Genomic DNA, 24,393 nt, shown 5'->3' on the forward strand with positions numbered 1-24,393 from the left:
CTTCTGAGGACTAATATCTTGAACTCCACCAAAATGCACATTCTTAACATTTAACAGTTACTGTCCTCATATCAGTCACACAATGGACCACACCTTTATAGCTGCAATTTCAGCATAAATATATGATAATCAGAACTCCTGCATTGGCTTAAATAATGGCACCATTACTAGATTTAAATGAACATTCAGAGATCCATAGACCACTTAACCACATTATTTCCACACCTTTTCTGGTTATTAACATAAATGAAGTTGCAAGTTGTGAATTTTGAGACCTGACTGCTGCATTGGTGTTCTTTGTTTGAAGACGCATATATAGCCAGTGGTATATCTTTTTTTTTAACCCAACTGCTTTTTGCCCAAGTGGATGGAAGGAAGGGAAGAAGTAGGATGAAGAAAAAAATTGTTTTCCCCAACCCAGTTTTGAAACCACCAAACTCACCAACCCCTCGGATGCCAACCACCCGACTAGGGGTAGCAAGCCACGCATGTGACCGCTTGCCCAGCCGACAGTTTTGTGCATTAGTTTAGCAGGATTAAGCAATCGGATAAGGTGGGATGCATGGTCTTGCAGTGGCTTTGTGGGCTGAGGTTGTGGTTTGTGTATGGTCTGTATGGTCTAGTAGCATAAGATTTAGGAAAGGGCTACATGTAACCACCAATGGTTCTTAATCTTAAAGTTCAAGTGGCTTTTTGCCTAAGTGGAGGGAAGGGAGGAAGAAAGAAGACAAAGAGAGAAGTTGTGTTTCCCATCCCTGTTTTATACCACAGCCCCTTGGGTGCCAACCACCACATATGGGGAGCATGTGTGGCCGAGAAAAAGGTACCTACTCATAATCTATTGGTTGCGACCGAGGCCCCTTTGTGTCAACGTGCTGTGACCTTGGGCAAGGCACTTTATCATCACTGTCTAAGGGGGGGATGGGATGGAGTTGGATGTTTGTAAAGTTGTTTGTTTCAATGTTGCAATATTGGCGCTGATTAAGCTGCTGCCTACAAATTGCATTGTGTTTTTTTGGTGTGGTTAATGTACAATTCTAGCATTTTGACCTGCGGGTCACCATTCAAGTTTGAAATAAAGCTTTTTTTTCACCACATAGCAAGCCATGGGATAGCAAGCCACGTGTGTGATCATCACATCCTAATTGTTAGCAGATAATAAACAAGTTTAAATGAAAAATACAGATAAAATTGTTAAATACAGAAAATAGTATAAGTTATAACACTTGTGCTGCGGTTCTATAATGGAAATTGCATTTGCCAGCAGTAATATTCAAAGTTGGAACAAATAGGGTATTTAAATAAAATGACTCCTAGTAGTGCTAGGGCATGATTTGAATGAGTTAAAGTGAAACTAAAGGAATGTTTACATGTGTAATTTCTTCAAGGCATTTGAAAGTTATAGTAAGAAGTTGATTAGCCCATCTTGAATGATATCATATGACCTTCAATGTACATCTTTGCCAGATTACATCAACTGATTCGCATAATGCCCATGGTGAGTAAATTCAAAGTAGAACTACAATAAACACTTGTATGATGATGAAGATGATTCCTAAATGTTGCGAACTCAATAGTTTACTCAATAATCACTGCAGACGTAATAAGTGATGAGCCTACACTATACTAATTTATCTGCAAACTGGGTCTTAAAATGAAAGATGCAGGAGATATCGAGAAAAATGCAAGATGCAGGAGATATTGAGCCATCGGAATGCTCAGAGATAAATGCTGACCTTCTACACTTAAACTATTACATCACAATACAAAATTTGTAAGGGATACTTTTTGTGTCCCATGTGTATTGTGGTTGGTGTACTAGTTTCTTTCTGATCTGATGCCACAAGCCACTAAGCTAGCTGGTGCAGAGGAAATGCAGGCCATGTTCATATGCCATCAAATGTGGTCTTGCCAAGAACTCTCCAATGCTATACAGTTGAATTGACTCCTGGTTGCTATTAGACCATCTTCAGCATGTTGCTGCAACCTAAAAAGCTACACCTTTGGATAGAGAAAAGTTGGATCTCCAGCCACATCTACAGGATTGTCCCCTGAAAACAACAAAGATACATGCAGCATGTTAAAAATGAAAATAAAAACTTCAATTCACAATGTACACACCACACACCCCCAGAAAGCATTACACTTACATCGCATACTATATGCCCACCCCTGCCTGTAAACGCCTCCAATCTACGACACACATGCCTGCAGTGAATCGACATATACCATGGACATACTCATACACACTATGAGATGGCACTATAAGGGGTTACAACCCCTATACCGCCAAGCAATGACATGCTCTAAATAGCATTTTTACATCATTTCCGTCAATCTGTGCCTATCGCCAGACCATGGACAGTCCATGTTTAGGTGCCTGCACACGGTTGGAGGTGCGTTCTGACGACAAATACTGTCTCGTTTGGTAGCAAACACATACTCATCTATATACCCCCCCCCACACACAAACACAGGTCTATAGTTTGCTCAGCTCCTAATCGGCAGGAATTTACCACTATGCTGACAAGCAGACCCAAAGTAAGATGACATTGTTGGCCTGTCTAGTCTATATTGTGTGTTGAATAAAGTAGAATAAACTTAAATGAATAATTTATGATACTTCTGACAAGATTTCACAGGACTATTCTTGAAATAAAATAGATCCACTATGTTATTAGGCCCACCAATTCACGAGCTGATCAAACTATATGTGAAAGCATCCCCAAACTGGGCCCTGTTTAATTAGGACTATGCAAACAGGGACATTACTTCCTGACTTTCCCTGGTTAACTGGGGTCATTAAACAAATACACAATTTTTACGACATTTACCCGTAACATATCAATCCAAAACATATTTTTTGATCACTGATAGGAGACACACTTCAGAATTTGTATTTTTGTTATTTGCAAAGCTGGGATGGTCCCGGTTCCACATGAGGTTCGGAGGTGATTACAAATGCCCCAAACAGACAACCCCCCCCCCCACACACACCCCCACCCCTACACCCATGCATTTTTGTAGAGTGCAGAAATGGTGATTTTTCTGAGGGTGTAATTTCAATTATCTTTATCTTTTTACTCTGAGGATTGAACAATTCAAATTTCAAAATTTTGCATGAAATAATATTAACAATTTTGATGAGTATCCACCAACAGATTTGCTTTGGGATTATTTCACATGTACACATTCAAAAAACAAATTTCTGTCACTTTGTTTTGAAGTGCATGTGCGTACAGAGATTCCAATGCAAGCCAGTAGATTAGCGAATTGGTGTGTTAATATGTACCGCTGAAAAGGTTGTTCTTTTAAACAACAATGCTGGAGCCTGGGGCTTGAATTGAGGGAAGCAAACCCATAAATACCCCTCTAGGACACTTTTGTGGTTCTTAACAATTATAATAGAAAATGAAAATAAAATGTTGATTTTAAGATGTGGAGCCTTTTTTGATTTACATGTAACTCCTGGTGACCACTAGCATGACTAGCTAGAAGTCATACATGGGTCACTAATTAAAAATGCTCCGATCTTGTTGAAAGACATACCAAATTACTCATCTGATTAAAAGGATTAAAACAATGTATTGTGCTATCTACCGTGCCATCTATTATGGAGTTATTGTACAAAAAACCGCATTTTGGGGTAAAATGTCACATTTTTGGTCGTACATGGGTACAAATTTAATTAGATGTCAAATTGCTCTTCATGACATAAAAATAAAAAAAAAATGGTATAGAATTTGCCTTCTAAATTATTGAATGAGCAATGGAAGTCAAAGTTCAACAGTAGCCTATGAACCCCTATACAGCCTTTGCCCTTGTTTGCCATCTACATTGTATCCCATTTTTGACCCCAAAATGGCTACTTTAGTCAAATTTTGCCCCTTGAAAGTTGCCTTCCCTTGCCCTGGCAAAGTCCTGGCTACACCACTGCATAGAAAGTTAAGCAGCCAGAAAGAAAGGCAGAAAGAAGGTAGAGAGTGAGGGAGAGGAGGAGGAGAGGAGATGGAGAGTGAGAGGGCTGGAAGGAGAAAGAAGAGGAAGAAATGAAGAAAAAAATTGAGAGAAAGAAAATGAAAACAAACAAATGCCCTTTATATTCCAACACATGGGAGGAGGAAACCGGGATGGCCACGCACACTGTACTTAGAGTATGTCCAGCACCTCCTGTGAGATACTGATCGATGCTGCAGCCAAACAAAATGGTTTTGCTTGCCCAAGATCACAATAGTTGGAGAAAACCTGTAGTCACCTGCTCCGTAGCCGACTGATGATGATGCGTTATTAAAGTGCCCAGTCAGGTATATTTCACACCTCGTCAGTCACATCATATATTGTTCTATTTGAGATTTTTGACTTTTTTGAGAAAACTGGTGTGTAGCAATGTTTTGGACCTCAATTCTTTCTAACTAATGAGATTATAAAACTTTGATTTTCGTCTATTTGCTGTTTTTTAAGCTTTTGTGTTTCACATACAGCGCTATTTAACGACGTAAGCTACTTTTATCCATTCATTAGTATGTATATATACATACAGATTTATATGGTGAATGATGTGTCACATACAGATCTATTCACAGCTTAATTGCTCTTAAGCAATACACGAATCCCATGGTAATACATAAAAAGAAAAGCATAGTGAGACTGCAGCATAATATAGTCACAGAGTAAACAAAGTTGTTTCACATACATAGCTGTGAGTTTAACATCATACAAGGTCTCAAACAATGTTACCTGAAAGATGGACATGTTAATTTCACCAAAATGAAACTTTCAAGTCTCTTCTTTATAAAGAATACCCTAGCTGTCATGGAAATTCTATCAAGAAATATAATTATAATTAAGTATGAAGCCAAATCCAACAACAGAATTTTCAATTGAGATTTTCTCAAAAAAGCATGTTGCGTCGAATAGAACTGTATGTAATGCGACCGGCGACCAGCTGCCTAACACAAGTTACCCAAATTTCGGGAAACTGGATGCTGATTGTACATCTCATAGATATTGATTAGCAACAGGCTAGGGGCCTCATTTGGCAGACCTGTTACTTGCCCACTAAAGCCCTTTGAGAATGAAAATCATGATAGGGCCTACTAGGCCACACTTTTTGTCTGAATTTTAGCCTATCATGCCATGCATAAAATAGAAATGGTGAACCAAATATGGGTGTTCTCTGCAATTTTGAGATCAGAATTTGAGTATTATTGTTGAATGTAGGCTATTGAACTATGCCACTGGATATATGACCTTTGGCTTAAATACTGACTGTTGCTTATAAAAACAATTTCTGTTTTAGAGTAAAGTGAGTCCTGACAGAGTAAATTGAACCAGGACTCGTGCACTTTTCTCCCAAATTGAGTCCTGGTAAAAGAGCTCTTATTTTCACTCTTGTACTGATCAGTACTGTGAACAAAAAGTGTCTGTACAAGGCACTAGACATAAATTACCAACTAATGTACTCAATTAATAGATTGTTGTTATAAAAAGCGAGTTCTGTTTTAGAGTAAATTGGGTCCTGATCCTGGGTAATTTGAACCAGGACTCACTTTTCTCCCAAATTGAGTCCTGGTAAAAGAGCTCTTATTTTCACTCTTGTACTGATCAATACTGTGAACAAAAAGTGTCTGTGCAAAGGGAACAGCATCATCTTAAAGACACTAAACATAAATGACCAAATAATGTAATCAGTTAAAGCCTTAATGTATGATTTCCGTCAAATTTTGATTTTATTATTCTTTATTCAAAATGTGGAAATAATATTATTAATAACTGTACGGGAAGGGTTGCTGTCCATTTTAGGTTGAAATAACAAAGTAAAGTGAAAGAAATCCCACTGGTTATTTTGGCCATTTAACATTTCTATGGGAGGACATATTATCATAATTTTAAATTATGATAATATGTCGAATTTTGCTCTATTGACCTACAAAGACAACAACTTTGGCCGATTCCAATTAGGTGCAAGTTGGGACATGGGTAAACATTACAAATATGCAAAAAAATCAGGTTTGAAAAAAATTAACCAATTTCATATTATAAGATCGTACATTATGGCTTTAATAGATGGATAATTTCGTTCAGCATTATTTTGACACCTCATTCGTAATTTTATGTGACATTTTTCCCCTCAAGTTATACCAATTTGAATGGAAAAAAGAGAGCATTTCAGAAGTGACAAATTTTGGCTATTTCTTTCTTTAAGGCAATTCCCACAGGCTTTTCACCTCTTACTCGCTGTGCTCATAGTTAGCATGTTTCTAGAGAAAAGCCTATACGGTTGCCACTTTTAAAATGCTATTTTTTCATTCAAATTGGTGTAAGTTGAAAAAATAAAGTCGTATCATGCCAAATGAGGTATCAAAATACACAGAACAAAATCTTCCATCTATATTGAATACTTTATTTGGTAATTTAGGTTACTTAGTGTCTTTAAGGTATTGCTTTTGTTTTGAGTGTACAGATACTTCTGTGCGCAGTAACAATCTCCCCCAACTTTTTTCACACCCAGTTAGAAAAACACTCGGCTGTATTCCATGTCTATTACTGTTCACATTTTGCTCAAGTATTACATGATCAAGTTAATATTTTGATAATGATGATGATGAATATGATATGATGATGATGTTAATGATGAAGAGATAATGACAATGATGCTGATGAAATTGTTGATGATCAGGTGCTGTGCGCCACAAATTTAATAAAATCACAAATTTTCCCTTGTCGGCCGTGTATTGAACAGGATGATATAAAAAAAATAAAAAGCTTACAATATCACAGACCAAACAAGTATGTTAATAAATGTGAATACAAAACCACAAAATGGACAAAATAACATGCCAGACGAGTTATTCCTGTAATTAACGCACACCACTTGATGATGATGGTATTATGATAATGATATGACGGCAAAGAAGATATGATGATGATGATGATGATGATGATGCTGATGACAATGTTGATGATGAAGATCATGACAGCAGATATATGATGATGTTATTATAGCTGCTGTTGATGAAATTTATGATGATGATAATATGATGGAAGAAGATGATGATGCTGATAATGATCAATCCAAAACAATGAGCACTACAATCAAGCAGGAGTTTACCTTCTGGATCCAAATTTGACAAAACTGCTGGGTTAGACAACAATCTGCATCTGAAAAATATAACCATGTGAATGGATAATAATTTTGTCAACAAATTTCAAAACACACCGTTTCTTAAAATGTGCCATATACACACAACAAGTATTCAGTGCTACCCTGGTGGGCAAAAATTCAGTTAAAATGTGTTTTACTCTGGGGTAGGGAGAGAATAATATCACATACCCCCTGACCCATAATTTGGCAACTTATATAATTAAGTTAAACACAACTATAGTCTTTATTTGAAAGCTTCAGAAAACATTTTGAGGTCTGTGCTACTTTAACCAAGAATAATTAAATGATTTTTGAGGGCTAATTTCTGAAGGGCACATCCCCTCAACTTTGGAGGGGCTCATCCTCCCTCATAAACCCATGCATCATGTAAGTTAGACCCACATTTTGAGGTGTGTTATTCAATATGGGGGTAAAAATGTGTGTTAAATGTCTTCAATGAGACTTCTCTTTGAAAAAAAATCCAACTTGTGGGGTGGGAGACATATCCCCTCAGACTCCCCACTCTGTCCTGCAAGCATTGAAAGAAATGATCGAGCAAGACCTTAAAAATATTAACTGTGTGAGTACTTAATTAGCCTGATAGAGTGTATCATGCTCCTATGGTTGTTGTCTGTTGTCTTTGATACTTTTTTATCAAACTGTGGGAGGAGTTGTGGATTTACCGCAAGTAAACGCAATTAACAGCAAAAAGAATGAGAGTTGTAGCATTCTATAGCGAGCTTTGATCAAAGTGCAAAATGTGATTTCATTGATTTTCCAATGTTCATTACTGAGTGGAAATTACATTTTGTGAACAAAATAGCTCCATCATTGACGTATGTATTTAATTTTACAGCAGAATTTGAAATATTTATCGGTAGAACTATGGTAGAAAACAGCCCATCTCAAAAAAATTGTGCAAGTGGAAAGCGTCACATGATGCATACATACATACATACATACATACATGAGAGCTTTTGTAACACACCATTTCAAAAGATCACAGCGTGAAAAACCAAAACATATGCAAAATATATACAAGAAAAAATTGAAAAACAAATATTTGTGGAAACAGGTGAATTTAAGGCCTGTTTTAAAAGCAGAGACTGTTTGAGCACTTCGCACTTACAGCTCAGACGGTAAATTGTTCCAGATCAAAGGAGCATTGTAGGTAAATGCCTTGTCGGCAGCGGATTTGAAAGTCCAACTGCGTATGATCGGCACATTCAAACGCAGTTAATGCGATCTGAGGCGGATCTACTGCCCTCGCGATGATTCTTAAGTTCCAGACAAGATGTCAGGTATTCTGGTCCAATGCCGGCAAGACATTTAAAAATATACAGCATGGCTTTGAAGTTATTCTATCCTCTACAGACAACCAGTGGAGCTGATATAAAAGTGGCGATACATTGTCCCTTTTCTTTGCAGCCCAGTTTTGAAGAGTCTGAAGGTGAGCCATAACAATTGGCACCCATGAGGAGAACATTGCCATAATAAAGTCTGGATAAGATAAGTGAGCGAATAATGTCATTACTAGTATCAAAGTCCAAGAATTGTCTGATGCGGGAGATGTTCCAAACGATGAATGAGACACTGTGTGTGAGTGACAAAATTTGGTTACGCATGCATGGTCATGCTGTTATCGAAGACAACTCCAAGATTTCGGACTGTTTCCAATGGTTCAAATGGCCTCACTTCCAATTTGGAGTGTGACAGCAGGCATCTTGTTCTTAACATGAGATGAGCGGCGATGAAGAATTCAGTATTCTGTCGATTGAGATGAAATATATTGCACGTCATCCATGATTGAATGTCACCAATGCATGATGTAAGAGAGGCGAGTGCACGATCAATGGACGACTGACATGCGGGTCAAATTTGGTATACAGTTGCACGTCATCTGCATAAAGATGGTAAGAAAGACGGTGTTCGCATATGATTCTTCCAATTGGGATGGTGTAGATTCTGAAAGATACAGGACCAACAATTGACCCCTGAGGCAGACCGTTGTCGAGTGCACACTTTTCTGCATGGCAACCATTTACAGAGACACTGGTGGTTCGTCCACTGAAGTATGATTTCATCCACTGAAGGGCTGTGCCACTGATACCAAGTTCTTGATGCATTCGCTGAAAAAGGATGTTATATATGGTTGACTGAAAGCGGCACTTAATAAGTCTAATAACACAAGAAAGACCCCTTGTCAATGATGAAGAGATGTCATAATATCATCTTTGACCTTTAATAATGCCGGCGTCTCTGTACGATACGCCGATTGCAGTGACTCTGCAATGTTTTTGTGATTTTATCCACAATTGTTGTTCTTACACCAAATATGTCCACAATTGTTGTTCTTACACCAAATCTGTGATTATATAGATTTGTTGACTCTTTGCCTTTCCAAAATGTACACTTCTGTATTTACATGTAGTGCATGAATAATTCAGAAATTATGGCACCCTTACTAATTTACTTCATGTATTTATGAGAATGCACTAAGCGGCATTTAGTACATACCTACTATTGTGATGGTTTCATGGTCACAACTGTTGGGGTTTTTTAAGTGGTAATTAAAGTTACTAGTTTGAATCTCTTTTCATGTTAGTATTATTCAATCCAATGCAGGGGAGTCACTCATGGTTCTGGTCAAATCACAGTGGTGCATTCAAAACACCATTTTCTACCCTATAGAGTTTCTTATAATGCCCCCCCCCCAGGCGTTGAAAGCTTTTTTGGCTCGGCTAATTCAAATCAGGCCAAAATTAGCAAAGCCAGGCTACATGTCCTCGGCGTTGGTCAAGCAAAATGCTACTCAATTTTTATCACTTTGATACCCAATTCTGGAAACATGCCGTACACTTATACAGTGAAGTGTGTAAATGTAACGAAAATCAAGTAGTGCAAGGTAATAATGATGCACATAAAAAAATTTTCGTACGTTCAACACTGATTGTCCTCGCCTTGCGTTTTCTGCTTTGCTAATTCCAGCCTGATTGGAGTTAGCCGAGCCATCAACAATTGGAAGGGGTCAATTATAAGACAACTCTATAAATTTTGTGGTAGTTAGCTGCAAAGATTATTCTCAGTGGTAAATCGGGAACGATATAAATCACATCAATCTTACAGCACGGCACCTCTATGTTGTGACATCATTTGGGGAATTAAGCTCCCAATATATATGCATTTTCAACTCTATGAATAAAATGTGACAAGTTTTTTCATCAAAATAATCAATTAATTCCAACAGTGTTCATTTAATTGGATGTTTTGAGATGCAGTGTTGCAGTATTTGCCATCTTATTGTGACATCAAAATTGATTGTTGACAGGTCAACTGGTTCACGCTGACTGTGTTCGAACCACAATCAAAATGATCACAAGACAAAGTCAATGGGTTGCTAACAGGTGTGCAAACCAGACGTGAATCAGTAACTACTGTAAGGTATGACATAATCACTAAGACTGAATATTGACTATTGCTATCCCTATATTTTTCTTCAAAGTTGTACACTGAAATCAATTTACTACTGATATACAGTCATACAATGAATAGTATACCTACCTTTTACCCAAAGGTTTTTACCTTTCAATCCATCATCCCAGATTGGTGCAGGCAAATGCATTTAGGACAAATGTTAACATGTAAAGAATTACATGTGGGGAGTGAGCAAACATCAGACACAATCTGATGACAAACTGCAACATTGAACTGAAAAAGGAACAAGAAAATAAAACAAACTTAACTGCATCCAGCAGTGCAGAGACATACATTTTAGCACAGGGAAAATCAAAATATCTAATGTCTGAAAAGTATATCTGAAACTTATACTTATATTTTTACTCGATCTAAATTTAAAATATATATCCAAAATATTACACATTGCTATGGTAAGAACTCTTTCTTGGACAACATGTGCAAAGAAAACATACACAGAGTTCTATACACTCGATTTCAGAGAAGAACGGCAGTCCCATGATTGACGCGAGCACCCTGTTAATGAGCGACATAGGCAGAGCTTTGTGTGCACAGGCCAACACTTTGACACGTAATTGGCCAATCAGATTATCGGTCTGTTGTTATGATTGTCAGATGATTTAATCAGCCAATCAGAACCCCACTTCCATGTTAATGCTGTGCACGCTCTGAACATGTCACCAACTGCCATTCTTTTCTACCAAAAACTGTAGATTAGGCCATATAGATTGGTGTTTCTGAAATATTACAGATTGACGCTCAGTAAAAAGTTGGATCCAGTTATTTTTTCATAGAAAATCTTTTAAACCAAGGCCTCTACATGAGGACTGAACATGAAACAGGATCTAATTGTTTTGTTTTTAAGCCTTTCCTAATGTATTTCTAAAGTAACATGCCACATACTTTTCCATTTTTCAAAACATAATTTTTCCATTAAGTTGTTTTGGCTAGATGCAAACAAGCTAATTAATATGGTATAATTTTTTCCTGATAGCAATGACAAATTGTACTGAATGATTGAAAATTGTGCACTCACCCACATGCTGATGTTAATCAAGATTGGTGGAATTTTCCCCAGCCATTTTAATAATCTACATACAAATAACAGAAATACAAACAAATTGCATAAGCACAAGAAGAAAATTCACATCTAGACAACTTTAGTGTTGCAAACATGACTGCAATTATGAGTAAACAGCTAAAGATATTGGCCTTGGGTTATCACAAAAAATAACAGAATGAAGCCTAGCCTAGAGAGGTAACAATGACAATTTGGGTTACAAGCTCTGATGATGAATATTAGGGTTGCGAGCCTTGCATAGGGTTATTGGTGAAAATTATGGTTAGCACTGATGAAAATTAGGCTTATGATTCAGTTAGGGCTAGGGATATGGGTAGGGTCACGGTTAGGTTTATGGGCAGGGTGAGGATTATGAGCAGGGTCAGGGTTATAGACAGTATCAGAGGGCATGGATTACTCATCTCAGTCAAGTTAGCTCAATCGATAAGGCGTGCGACTATGGTGTGAGAGGCTGCGGGTTCGAACCCTGGCGGTGTCTAGTACGCTCACATGGAAAAATTGAGTAAGCTTGAAATTCCCCTGGACAGGAACTTACTGCTAATTTGTCTTGTTGTATATTAAACCTGTACTGAAACTCGGGAGCTGATCCTGCATGGTTGCGAAGGTGAATTGTGGAATGTCTAGGGTATGTGCTCTTGAAGCAGTGAAGTCCCTGATTTGCTGTTTAATGGTTTATGGAATGATGGGGAACCGTAGTGGTCAGCAACAACCTGTGAAGTGTGCTGATGCTTGTGGATCAAGGTCTAGGCATTGTGCCTGTGCGTAGGGCACTGCAAATCACTGCGCTTTTTTTACTACATGGCAACAATATACAGGGTGTAACAATAAAATTTGTACAATTGCATTTTGACTTCTCAGAAAAAATCTAAAAAGAGTTATGGCACAAATGTTATAGGGTCAGTCCATGTCAATTCAACAGATGGCTCCCTTTTCTACCCTCTCAGAATTTCTTTAAATTTCACTCAAATGTTATACCTATAGCCATTAGAAAAACCTGCAAGTTTTAGTTTCCTAGCCCTTATAGTTTTCGTGTGGTGGGCGATCAAAAATTTGGGGTTTTCACATGTAATGGTAAACTGTTCCAAAGTTCAGAGGCAGCAATAGAAAATGAGCGATGACCATACTGAGTAGAAGATGAGGAGCTAGTTAGACGAAATTGTCTTGACGATCGAAGACTACATGGAGGCGTGTAATGCTGTATGAGTTCTTGAAGATAGACAGGTGCAAGACCATTAATACATTTATAAGTGAGGAGGAGAAAGTTGTTGAGCTGCATATATATGTTTATCGTGCATTAAAAATCAAATAACTGGCACGAAATAATTATAAGTGGTGTTTCTTCTTATATTTAACATGAACTTAATAAGTAATTATGATATTTCTTTAAAATCTGTAAATGAAGTCTGTAAATGAAATTTCTTTCAATTAATCTTATAAAAATTACAATTTCTCATAACCCTGAGAACATTTTTTTTTTTTTTTTTTACAAAACAATAAAACTTAGTTCAGCTGAGATTCGAGCTGTTCTAGGTAACCACTATTGCCAACATTTATGCATTTATTCTACATACTTCTCATAGTTATATGTAATTGTATGCCTTGATGGAAGGAGTGAGTTGAGCTATATGAACAATCGTATGGTTTCTGGTTGACTCCATGTGCTACCGAATGTCATTACCATAAAAATATGATCTTCCAACATGAATTGGGAATTAGTAAATTAGGTTGTATAAATGTCAGTGCTTAGATGCGACTTTCAAAATATCAACGAGATATTCTATTATGTAATCATTTCTACCACTTTGAATACCCCATTGTTTAAAACAAATCACAATTGAGCGCCGTCCAACTGGTCCATGGTTCAAATATATTCAGTCACTTTTGTAACACTTAGACAAAAGTGGCCCAAGCGATTTTAGACTAGGTTACATAATTGGCCATATCTTCACTTCTTGTATTCTATCGGTTTTATTAGAACAAAGCTTATCTGATGGCTAAAGAAATTATCTTGATAGACATATAAATATTAAACCAAAAACTAAGCGGCATACTTGTATGTGTCATTCTATTTTCAAAATTGTACCAATTTTATTGTTACACCCTGCATAAGCTTAATTACCAAAAATGGTGCAATTTTAAGTTTATCAACTAATTTTCATTCGGTGACAACTTGAAAATTATAGCAAATCACACAGCAGTCACTTTTTTACATGCATGCTCAGACCATCGGTGGATATCAGTGATTTTCTCCAATTTTCGAAAAGGAAATTGTGAAGCCTTGCATGGCATAATGCGTCTATGCTTGTTGCAATGTCACTACATCAGTTATGTCATTTGGCCACCAAATGACCCAACTTCATTCCCAATTTACACTCTGTAGTAGACCAGTTTAATTTATCATTCCCTTAATCTCTCTGACCTGACCATGGAAAACTCAGCTGATTAAACAGCTCAGCTATCCATTTTTCTCTGGGCAGGGCAGTCACTGAGATGTGATGTGTTTCATCATAGATTTTAAATGGTTTCATGCATGGAAACGTATGAATTGTTTATCAATAAAGTCTCCAATAGTCACAATTAAATCACCATGTTTATACGCTAAACAGGCAAGAAAACACCACAAAATTGATATGCTAGACATAAAAGTAAACTTGAAGCATTTGAGGCAGTTTGAAAATTGCAATAAAAATGCACCAATAAATGCTTCCCTGATGACTAACTGATGTATTAAAGTAAATAGACCTGAAGAATAAACCCTGAAAATCCACACAAAAATCAGGAAAGAAGACATGAATTTGGCTTTAAAAGTCTTAAAATTGGCTGACAATATATGGAAATTTGGCAAATCAGGAATCCCTGATTAATCCTGAAAACATACGTCTTTGAAAGGATCCTTCTTTCTTGACCTGAGAGCTTCTTAGCCCTTTGAAACTTACACTTCCTGCAACTTGAAGATCAGCTGGTGGCAGCCAGTGCAGAGAAAGCAAGAGTCAGTGGGATTTCACAGAAAATTGCTGACTAGATCACCCTATGACCATACAGGTAAATGCCAGATCAAAAATAGCTTGTTGTTTCTGAAATACAAAACATTTTGAAAGCTTAGTAAAATCTTCATAACAAGTAAGATCCTCCTCATGTCTTCTTATATCCAAGCCTAATACTGATTATAAAACATGAATCAGGGCCTAATTACAGGGTGTCCCTGATGAATGGTCTATACCGGGAAAGTGAATTTTCTTAGGTATGAACAGCTTTGCTATTGGTGGTATTGTTTTTTATTTTAAGTACTACATTTAATATATGCCACATTTCGGTTAAATGAACTAGAGCAATGAAAAGTCATGCCTTTTTATCAGGGACTATTACCGTATTCGTTCCAATAAGCACCCATGCCCTAATAAGCGCCCACCCAGGAAATTTCCAATTTGCTAAAGAATACCATGTATGTTGAAGTGACAAAAAGATGTCGATACAGTGAAATAGCTGGAGGACTACAAGTCCTGTGTAAACTTGCAATACATTTTCTACATCTGAAATGCTAGCTACTAGAACGTCTCAGGACCTTTTTAAAACATACTTAAGTTTGTCTCCATTCAACACCCCTTACGAAAAAAATTAGGTAAACTAGGTAAACCACCTAAAATGACTTTGTTAAGCGCCCTGGGTGCTTATTGGAATGAATATGTTATACCGGATATATCAGGTATAATAGTCTCATCAGCTTTCATTTCTTAATATGTGCATAATTACAAAATCTGGCCCATAATTCCAGTGATCGTCGTCTTATCACCTTTTGTTACATTTAGATGCAACTTCTTCATTCTAAGTGTATAGGAGGGTGCACCTGATTAGGACAACTGGTATACATTTTTGCATGCTTCTGGGACCCCCATCCAGAAGACACCCTGCTTAACTGCTAATGGATTCATTTTGAAAACACTTTCATCAGAGTTATCTCATCTTTCTTGTTTGGTTCTTTATTCATCATCAATGCCCCTGTACCAGAATGTATATCATATAACTGCATGGTGACATCAGCAAGCCTTTAATTGATTTCACACCACCAAATAAACACCCATAGAGATATACATGTACTAAATTTGCTTAAATCAGAAAACATCATTTATTCTTTGCAGGAGCGACAGCTATGATGGTTGAAATTAGCCCTAGCCTGATCCCTCTGGGTGGGTAAAATTATGTTGACCAAACCATCATTATTTTTTTACGACTGGACCTCAAGTCTATGATGTCTAGGAATTACCTAATTTACAGGCAAAATCGTGCCAGTGTTTCTGTATAGAAATGCTGCTTAAGGGGTACTACACCCCTGGCCAATTTTGTGCCTATTTTTGCACTTTTCTCAAATATTATAACACATTGGTGACAAGTAAGATATGTACATTAGAGGGCAAGGACTACAACTACTACAGCAACTCATAGCAAGTAGTTATTGATCAAATAATTATTGGTTTCCCTCATTTTTGACTGTAACTCCACAACTGTTGTCTGTGCTGAAATAAAATTTCCAGTGCAGGGGTGTAGTTAGTACCCCCTTAAAATCATTAAAACATACTTGATCTCTTCCATCTGTGGTATACTTGCAGGAATTAATATTACTAACAGGGCTGTCAACTCTCACGCATTGGCCGTGAGTCTCACACATTAGGTCACTTTCTCACGGTCTCATGTCAAGGTAGTAAATCTCACGCAAAAAGCTGGAAAATGAGTAAAATCTCACACATCGTCAAAATGATTTGTTGTCCCCCCCGCACTTTTCAGATTCTCGGGCACCGTAGCTCAAATATAAAATCATGGGGTCAAAATGAACATTGTAGTCGGTAAATCCCGGTACTCCCCTGTCTCACGCCAAGCAATTCAAAAAAGTTGACAGCCCTGTTACTGATCATGATCAATCCAAAGTTGGCTAAAATTATGCAAATTTCTGCTCATTTTAATGCTTAAATTGGGAGTGCATGGGTTTTTCTGAAGGGTGCACAACCATTACACAGTAAGGTACCAGTTACGTTCATCCCCTCTATAATTATCCTAAATAAAGGCAGGCATGTCATAATTGGCATTAATTGTTCAAGAAATAAAGACACAAAGATCCAAAAACCCAAGGAAGATGCAAATTTAAAAGTTGCAGTTTGCCACATTGCATGCCATAAAGCGTTTGAAAAAAGATAACTAGCTCTGTGCTTTCATTGATTAGCACAAAAATCTAGCATTGTGCTTTCATTATTATATAACACAAAAGTGCAACTTTTTATTTTAGGTTTTGGAGTATCGTTTCTCTAATTCTCAACCAATTTCAACATATAAGGTACTATTTGGTGGTGTGAAATCTGAAGGCAGTAGCATGTGTCTTGTTTCCTATTTCAGACTATCTGTAAATTAACTTAATATATTTAGCATATAACTTGAGCAAGAAAGCTGGTTAAAATCTATTTTCAAGCAGAATTGTGTACCTGCTATCTACTGAAGATAGCATTATCAAGTTCAAGTTTATTTCACCATCATATTATATAACAATAACAAAATATCAAGAAAAGGATGGTAGGACAATCACAAGAGCAAAGCTTGTAAGACATGATTGCCCTCAGTGCAGAAACAAAAGACGCCTACAGACAACAGACAAGGACGGGGTGCAAACGGAGACTGACAGGACTAGTGCGGACAGACAATTATGATTACCATGGCACCATACCTCATGCACATTGGTGCAGCAGTCCACTCCCAACAACCACAATGACATTCTGGATGATCCTCTTGTGTGTTTCTCTACCTCTGCTCCATGCACTCGCCACTGCAAATTGTCGAGGTTCATCATCAATCCAAGGTCTATAGTCATGCATGTAATGCATGCAAACAAACAAACATAAAAACAAACAAACATGAAATTAAAAGCTTCTTAGGCTTTCATGAATTCGCAGACACGCAGAAGCATACATGAAAACATGACCATGAGTTATAAATGTTGAATTACATGGGGCAATTTTTTTAGGTGAAATCTTAATTAAAGCTTAACCTACCTTGTACATGTACAAGGTAAGCTTACCTGATCTTGGCGTTCATTTCATGATCTCCAGCGCACAAGTTCACGATAAGTTCATGATGCTTTCTGCGCATTGCATTGATATCCATATCATGCATACATTATAATTGTAAACAAAACGTGCACAAATAAACATGCACACAATCTCCCATGGGTCAGAACTCACCTTACCATTGGTACATTACCAGTAAATGGTGCCTTTTCTGCAATTTTAGCTAGTAAACTACATAAATCATAATCAAAAGTGTCTCACAATGAATGCAAATGCTTATAATCAAAACTTTATTCAGCACAGGGCTCAATCAAAGTTTGCTCCAGCTAGACTCATACACACAGGCCAATGCAGATTTCACACCACCAAATAAATCCCCATATAGAGATATGTACTAAATTTGCCTTTTAAAACCTCATTTATTCTTTGCAGGAGCGACTTCGGTTCTTAGCGACAGCTATGATAGTTGAAATTAGCCAGCCTGATCCCTCTGGGTGGGTAAAAAATATAGGTTGACCGTCATTATTTTTTATGACTGGACCCCGAAGCCTATGTCTGGGAATTACCTAATTTACAGGCAAAATCGTGCCAGGGTTTCTGTAAAGAAAAGGCTGCTTATAATCATTTTATACTTCATCTCTCCCATCTGTGGTATATACTAGCAAGAATTAATAATTAATCATGATCAATCCAAATTTGGCTAACAGTATGGAAATTTCTGCTCATTTTAATGCTTAAATTGGGAATTAATGCATGGGTTTTTCTGATAATTGAAATTCAAGGCGCACAACCATGCATATATTACTATTTGGTGGTGTGAAATCTTTTGGACCTTGGATGATCTTCAAGGACGCTCATGCCATCCTTGAACTCGAAGGACTATTTTGTTGAATACCACCGACTTCTTCACCATTTACAGCAACTGCACATTAAATTGAATTTCATTTGCATTTTCACCTCCGTAGGGAGCAAATTATATGATGACCCTTTTGGTAGAATTCAAGGAGATAGGCTTCTTCTGCAGGGTACCGTGTCCTATTAATATATACATCGATGCAAACATCGAATACTGCTGCAATAATGGTTTGAAGGAACAAGCTTTCAAATGAGGCCAATTCATTACTGTGCGACAAAGTAGCATACCTTGTTCTACAAACTTGACCGCCCCTCATAAACTGAACCTGGAACCGTTGAATCACCGGACCGATGCCCTACCAACTGAGCTATTGAGTCGGGTGGAGAAGAGCAGTGATGATATCATCTTTATTATTATACGGCTTCAATTCAATAACTGCCCACTATCATATGTATGGAATATATATGCTTTGAATTGAAATAAAATAATATTGTAAATTCACAGCTTAAACTTCATTTTGCAGTTCTTGGGGTGTGCGGTTCTCGACACAAAGTGTCAGCCTCAATGCTTCCACCATGAGCTAGGAGTAAAAATCGATATCTGGAGACCTGGGCGAGTCCGCCTCTATTTTTTTCAATCTCGCCTAGAGAGGACAATTCTCATATTAGAAGGTTATCAGGGGCGGATCCAGACATTTTGAATAGAGGGGGCGCCGAGCTGGGCACCAACACAAATGTCAGGCGCTGCTCTGCAAAAATACACAGAGTCAGGCGCCAATCTGCAAAAAATAGAGAGGCACGCCCCCTCTAAATCTGCCCCTGGCTATAGTTTTTACATTTTTAAGCTGTATACTATAGCTAAATACTACCACATTTGTAAGGACGTTGAGCTTTCATAAACAGTGGTACGTATGTGTAATACTGATACCACTTAACTTTAAAAATATGCTTGCATGTAGTTTTACTCTTCTTAAAGGTATTATTATATTTTGCATAATACGCCAATAATACGTCAATAGCGAGATCAATAAATTCAGGTATCATGCGAAAGTACCCGTCCAATTTTATCATTATTATGTCTTCAGAATCTTTTTTGGTCAAAAAACATTTTTAGTAAAAAACATGAGTTTTAGTAGAAAACATTTTTTTGGTAAAAAACATGACTTTGCTTAAAATTTGATTTCTGCTCAAAATGTGTGATTTTTGGGTAAATAATGTGATTTTTGGTAAAAAAAATGTGATTTTTGGTAAAAATTTGATTTTTGGTCAAAAAAGTGATTTTTGGTCAAAAATGTGTTTTTGGTCAAAATGTGTTTTTGGTCAAAAAGTGATTTTTAGTCAAAAATTTGATTTTTGGTCATACTACAGAAAAAAAAATCACACCAAAAGAGACATACATGGTGACTTTTGTATATATAAACTACTAGTAATTGAAATATGAACCGTCAATTTTATCATTATTATGTCTTCAGAATCTTTTTTGGTCAAAAACATTTTTAGTAAAAAAAACATGAGTTTTAGTAGAAAACATTTTTTTGGTAAAAACATGACTTTGCTTAAAATTTGATTTTTGGTAAAAATTTGATTTTTGGTCAAAAAAGTGATTTTTGGTTTAAAATGTGATTTTTGGTCAAAAATGTGTTTTTGGTCAAAAAAAGTGGTCATACTACGGCAAAAAAATCACACCAAAAGAGACATACATGGTGACTTTTGTATATAAACTAGTATATATGAAATATGAACTCTATGAAGAGGTTACAGACAGATACACAAATTTATCGGACAGCCGATACACAGATTTATCAGACAGCCAGGTTATGTACAAAGTATAGGATGCAAGAGATTCTGAAGACATAATAATGAAGTTGATTGGTCCTTGCACTAAACTGCAGAGTGTATTATTGATAAATTTATAGGCAGAATATGCAAATAAGTTTGTCATTATCGCAAAATAAGGGGATGGCATTTTCTTCGGAAGGGGTCCCAAATATGTCGGTGACCGAGTCAATTTTTATGACCCCCCCTCCATCGCTGGCAAAATTTTTTACGACCCCCCTATCGCTGGTCGAAAAATTTTATGACCCCCACCCTTCCAACTACACAGACTCAAGAAAAATTATTCATTGCCGGAACTAAGGCGGGTACCGCGTCAAAACTTAAAAGTGCACAAAGTGTGTGGGGCGCGGTAAAATTTTTATTGTAAGTGTAAAGAAGGCGCAGAATGTGTAAAAATTTTGCATAGATTGTACGCACATTTCGACTCGAGTTAAATAATGCGTCTTGAGCGCCAAAAATTTTAAGTCACCAGCCCTAAATAGTTCTATGACCCCCGCTATTTTGGGTGTTAAAAGAATTATAACCCCCCCTATTTTTGGTCTGAAAATTCTATGACCCCCAGTATTTTTGGGACCCCCTTCCAAAGAAAATGCCAGCCCCTAATATTCCTCCACAACTAAAAATACCATAATTTTTACTTAAAACTAGGTCTGTTCCTTACGTGAGAAAATGTTTACTTGCTCAGTCCATGGTGATTGGACGCAGCAAAACATAGCCTACATTGCTCGTGACGTTGCATAAATAGCTCATGCAGTATGCATGCGTATATCTTATAAACATCTCAAAAAAAGTAACTAACCCCCACCCCCCCCGGTGGGTTCAGTTTGTATTTAAAGGTAGGACGTATGACCGTTCCAGGATTTGAAAATGACCCTATTTCACGGGGAATCGAGGACATTTGCAGCAATTTTACCCCTATTTTACGCAAAATCAAGGAAAATTTGCCCCAAATACCTCCCTATTTTTATCATTTTGAGGACGATTTTCATTTCACCCCCTTATCACGAGGAATCGAGGACATTTTTTCGAAATAAATACCCATATTTTTACCATTTAAGGACGCTTTTGAATTTTTACCCCTATTTCACGGGGAAATCAGGACAATAACAAAAACTGTAGCGGTAAAACACGGACGAAAGTCCTAGAAATATACCCTATTTTTCATTTCAAGGACAATTTTGCTCCAAAACACCCCTAATTTGGATAATCGCGAACAATTTTGTCCTCGAAAATGCCGCGGACATTTCTTGAAAAGTACCCTAATTGGAACCATCATGCGTACACATTGTCAGTGAAGACTGAACCCACCGGGCCACCCCCCCCCCTAAATAATGGCCATTTACACATTGGTAAAATGCGTTGGAAGCAGAATTTTCTGCGCATTTTGACACCTCATTTGACACAATAGCCCAGAAAACAATAAAACATCTCCGGTCAATTTATGTAGTGAGGTCCAGATTTGAAAGTTGCACTTACCTACGCCCCAGATATCATTACACAGATTTCCTTTCATTATGCTGAAGACAAAATCAATACAATTTACTGCAACTTTCAAATCTTGGGTTACATTGATTTAAATGTACACTGTGACATCAATATTTAGTCAATTTCTACAAATGAGGTGTAAAATGTGCAGAAATAAATGCTGCTTTCAACACATTTTACAGATTTGTAATACAATCACCCATTTTGAATATGGTCTTTATTTAAGGAGGATTAGAGATTTTTTGAGATGTTTATCTGTTCTAGCAGGGCTTGCATTGTTTAGGACCGGAAAGCCGGGTATAGATGTTGTTTATCCATCCGCCCATATCCAACACTTCAATTCCGTGGTCCAAGCTGTGCGCCAAGCGTGAGACGAGCGTACACACAAAAGAAATAAACAATCACGCTGATTGACGCGCTTGACAACAAGCCGGTTGAACCATTGGTCGTCGGTAGCGGTGCGTAGTAGGCGACCTTGTCACGTCTATGCGATCACAATTCACCAGCGCATACCCGGACCACGGAAGTAATAAAAAATTAACTTCAGACGAGAACAAAGTAACCAGCGGCACTGTGCAGTACCGGTCTGCTTTTCAATTGCATGGTGCACACATGCACAGGTTACATGTAATTTACGTGTAAAATGCCTATACGGTGATCCACCCAAAAAAAGAATCATCGTATAGATCCCTGTACTACTATACTATACTACGCAATAACATGAAACTACGCTGCATGGACATACATGGTAATGCAGATGTTTTAGGACTATAATCTATGCTATGGCTATGAACATATGATGAACGTATTTTGGTGATTATGATTTTTCATGTTTATAATTACATTTTTGCAACTTTCTCATTTTTTTGCAATCTTAAACACATTTTCTACTTATACTTATGGGTCAAAATGTTATACTGTAGCGTTTTTAGGGGACAAAATTCGGAAACATAACGATGAAAATGGTTCCGAATTTTGACCCACGTACGTACTACTACTGCCTGCACTGACTGGCATGATGACCACGAATAATGATCGACGAAACATTCTGTTTCCATACAATTATAGTGTATTATATGGAGTACGCCAAAGAAAAAAACCCGACACATCTTGGCCGGGGTTTACATTGACTCTTACCTTTTCATAAAATCATGAAATGTCATGACTAAATCATGAAATTATAGCTCCTATCATCGCATCATATACAGCACCTGCACCAGCAGTGCAGTGCAGTCACATGATGTTTTGATTTTCGGTGGCTCCCAATATTCATCGAAACGCTCCCTAACGTGTGTGGAACCGCTACAAACATGGTACAGTGTAAAAATATGCTAGTATTCCTTGTTCATCAATTACTAAAATATCATGTGAGACGACAATATATTTTACCCCAATGGGCAATGCATACTATCTTTTTCTCGTATCCATTGGTTAACATGTACTAATATGAGAATAGGCTGGCATAGGCCTAAATAAATAAATAAATACATAATGCAGAATGCAGTTAGTATTTTAGTTGCAAAATTCCAAACATTCTATTCACACATTCTATTATAATTTTCTGCTATACACGCAAAGGACCTGTGCCTTTAATATGTCCGCGCCTAATCAATAATAAGTCTTTCACCATGCTCACACACCATGTTAAACTATTGTATCCCTGCAAATATTACTGACCAAGTCCAACACCTCAATGAAATGGATGCTATAAAGTACCCAATCAAGCGAACATATCAAGGTCATATCAGGGTGTTATACAAAGAATGGTCAAAGGTCAACGTTTCCAAAGAAGTATAGTAATAGATGTAGACACAAGCTTTCGTGCGGGAAACATAAACACATAGCAAGGGGGTGACACTAAATTCACGGTTGTTCTATTAGCAACGCAAAATCTATGAAAAATTCAGCTGGTTTACTAGCTAGAAAGTGAGGCCAGTTATCGATCCGTTATAGCTCGTTATGAATAATTCATGTTCGACCCCTTGGATCATGTTAATTGAGTTTGGCAAATAACAACGTTGTTAGTTTTGCGAACTTTGCCTGTTCAATGAGAGTATAGCGCGCCCCCAATACATCTGGGCGCAAAACAGGCGAAAACGATCCAGTTTAATGAAATGGCGGACGGGTATTCCCATCAGGCACCAGTGATATGTTTTTTCAAAGAAAGTCTACTAATTTGATATGAAATGACATTTTGCAATAGCAAAGTCAAAATTAGGACTTGCTGTCAATAATATGAAGGAAACATGTGACAGAGGCAAGGTGGGAAATACAAGTAGTATTTAAGTTATGAATAACCTTTGATACCCGACCTGACCTTCCATCATGGCGCCTTATTCGTTTTTATGTATTTCTATTATGCTCTCAAGTAAAATAAAATACCAATCTGCTCTGAGCAGACAATGTTACTTGGCTCCCAGCATGAATTATTGATTTTATACGGAAATAAAGAAATGCACAGTGTATGTGCA

General features: G+C 37.2%; 1 long non-coding RNA gene across 3 annotated transcripts; it reads right to left on the bottom strand.

The window, feature by feature from the left end:
* Nucleotides 1-1,951: 1,951 nt before the first annotated feature.
* LOC140142497 (uncharacterized) lies at nucleotides 1,952-23,133 on the bottom strand. 3 transcript variants are annotated; one of them, XR_011857522.1, is made up of 7 exons: nucleotides 23,060-23,133; nucleotides 17,407-17,540; nucleotides 14,636-14,773; nucleotides 11,655-11,709; nucleotides 10,727-10,852; nucleotides 7,112-7,161; nucleotides 1,952-2,051 (listed from the first exon to the last, which is right to left on the bottom strand). It is a non-coding gene; the product is annotated as an uncharacterized lncRNA (long non-coding RNA). The 3 variants fall into 3 exon arrangements; XR_011857520.1 differs by having other exon boundaries at nucleotides 10,706-10,852; XR_011857521.1 differs by having other exon boundaries at nucleotides 10,706-10,852; nucleotides 17,394-17,540.
* Between the last annotated feature and the right edge of the window lie 1,260 nt (nucleotides 23,134-24,393).

Source organism: Amphiura filiformis, chromosome 20 (genome assembly GCF_039555335.1).
Source record: "Amphiura filiformis chromosome 20, Afil_fr2py, whole genome shotgun sequence".
Taxonomy (NCBI): Eukaryota; Metazoa; Echinodermata; class Ophiuroidea; order Amphilepidida; family Amphiuridae; genus Amphiura; species Amphiura filiformis.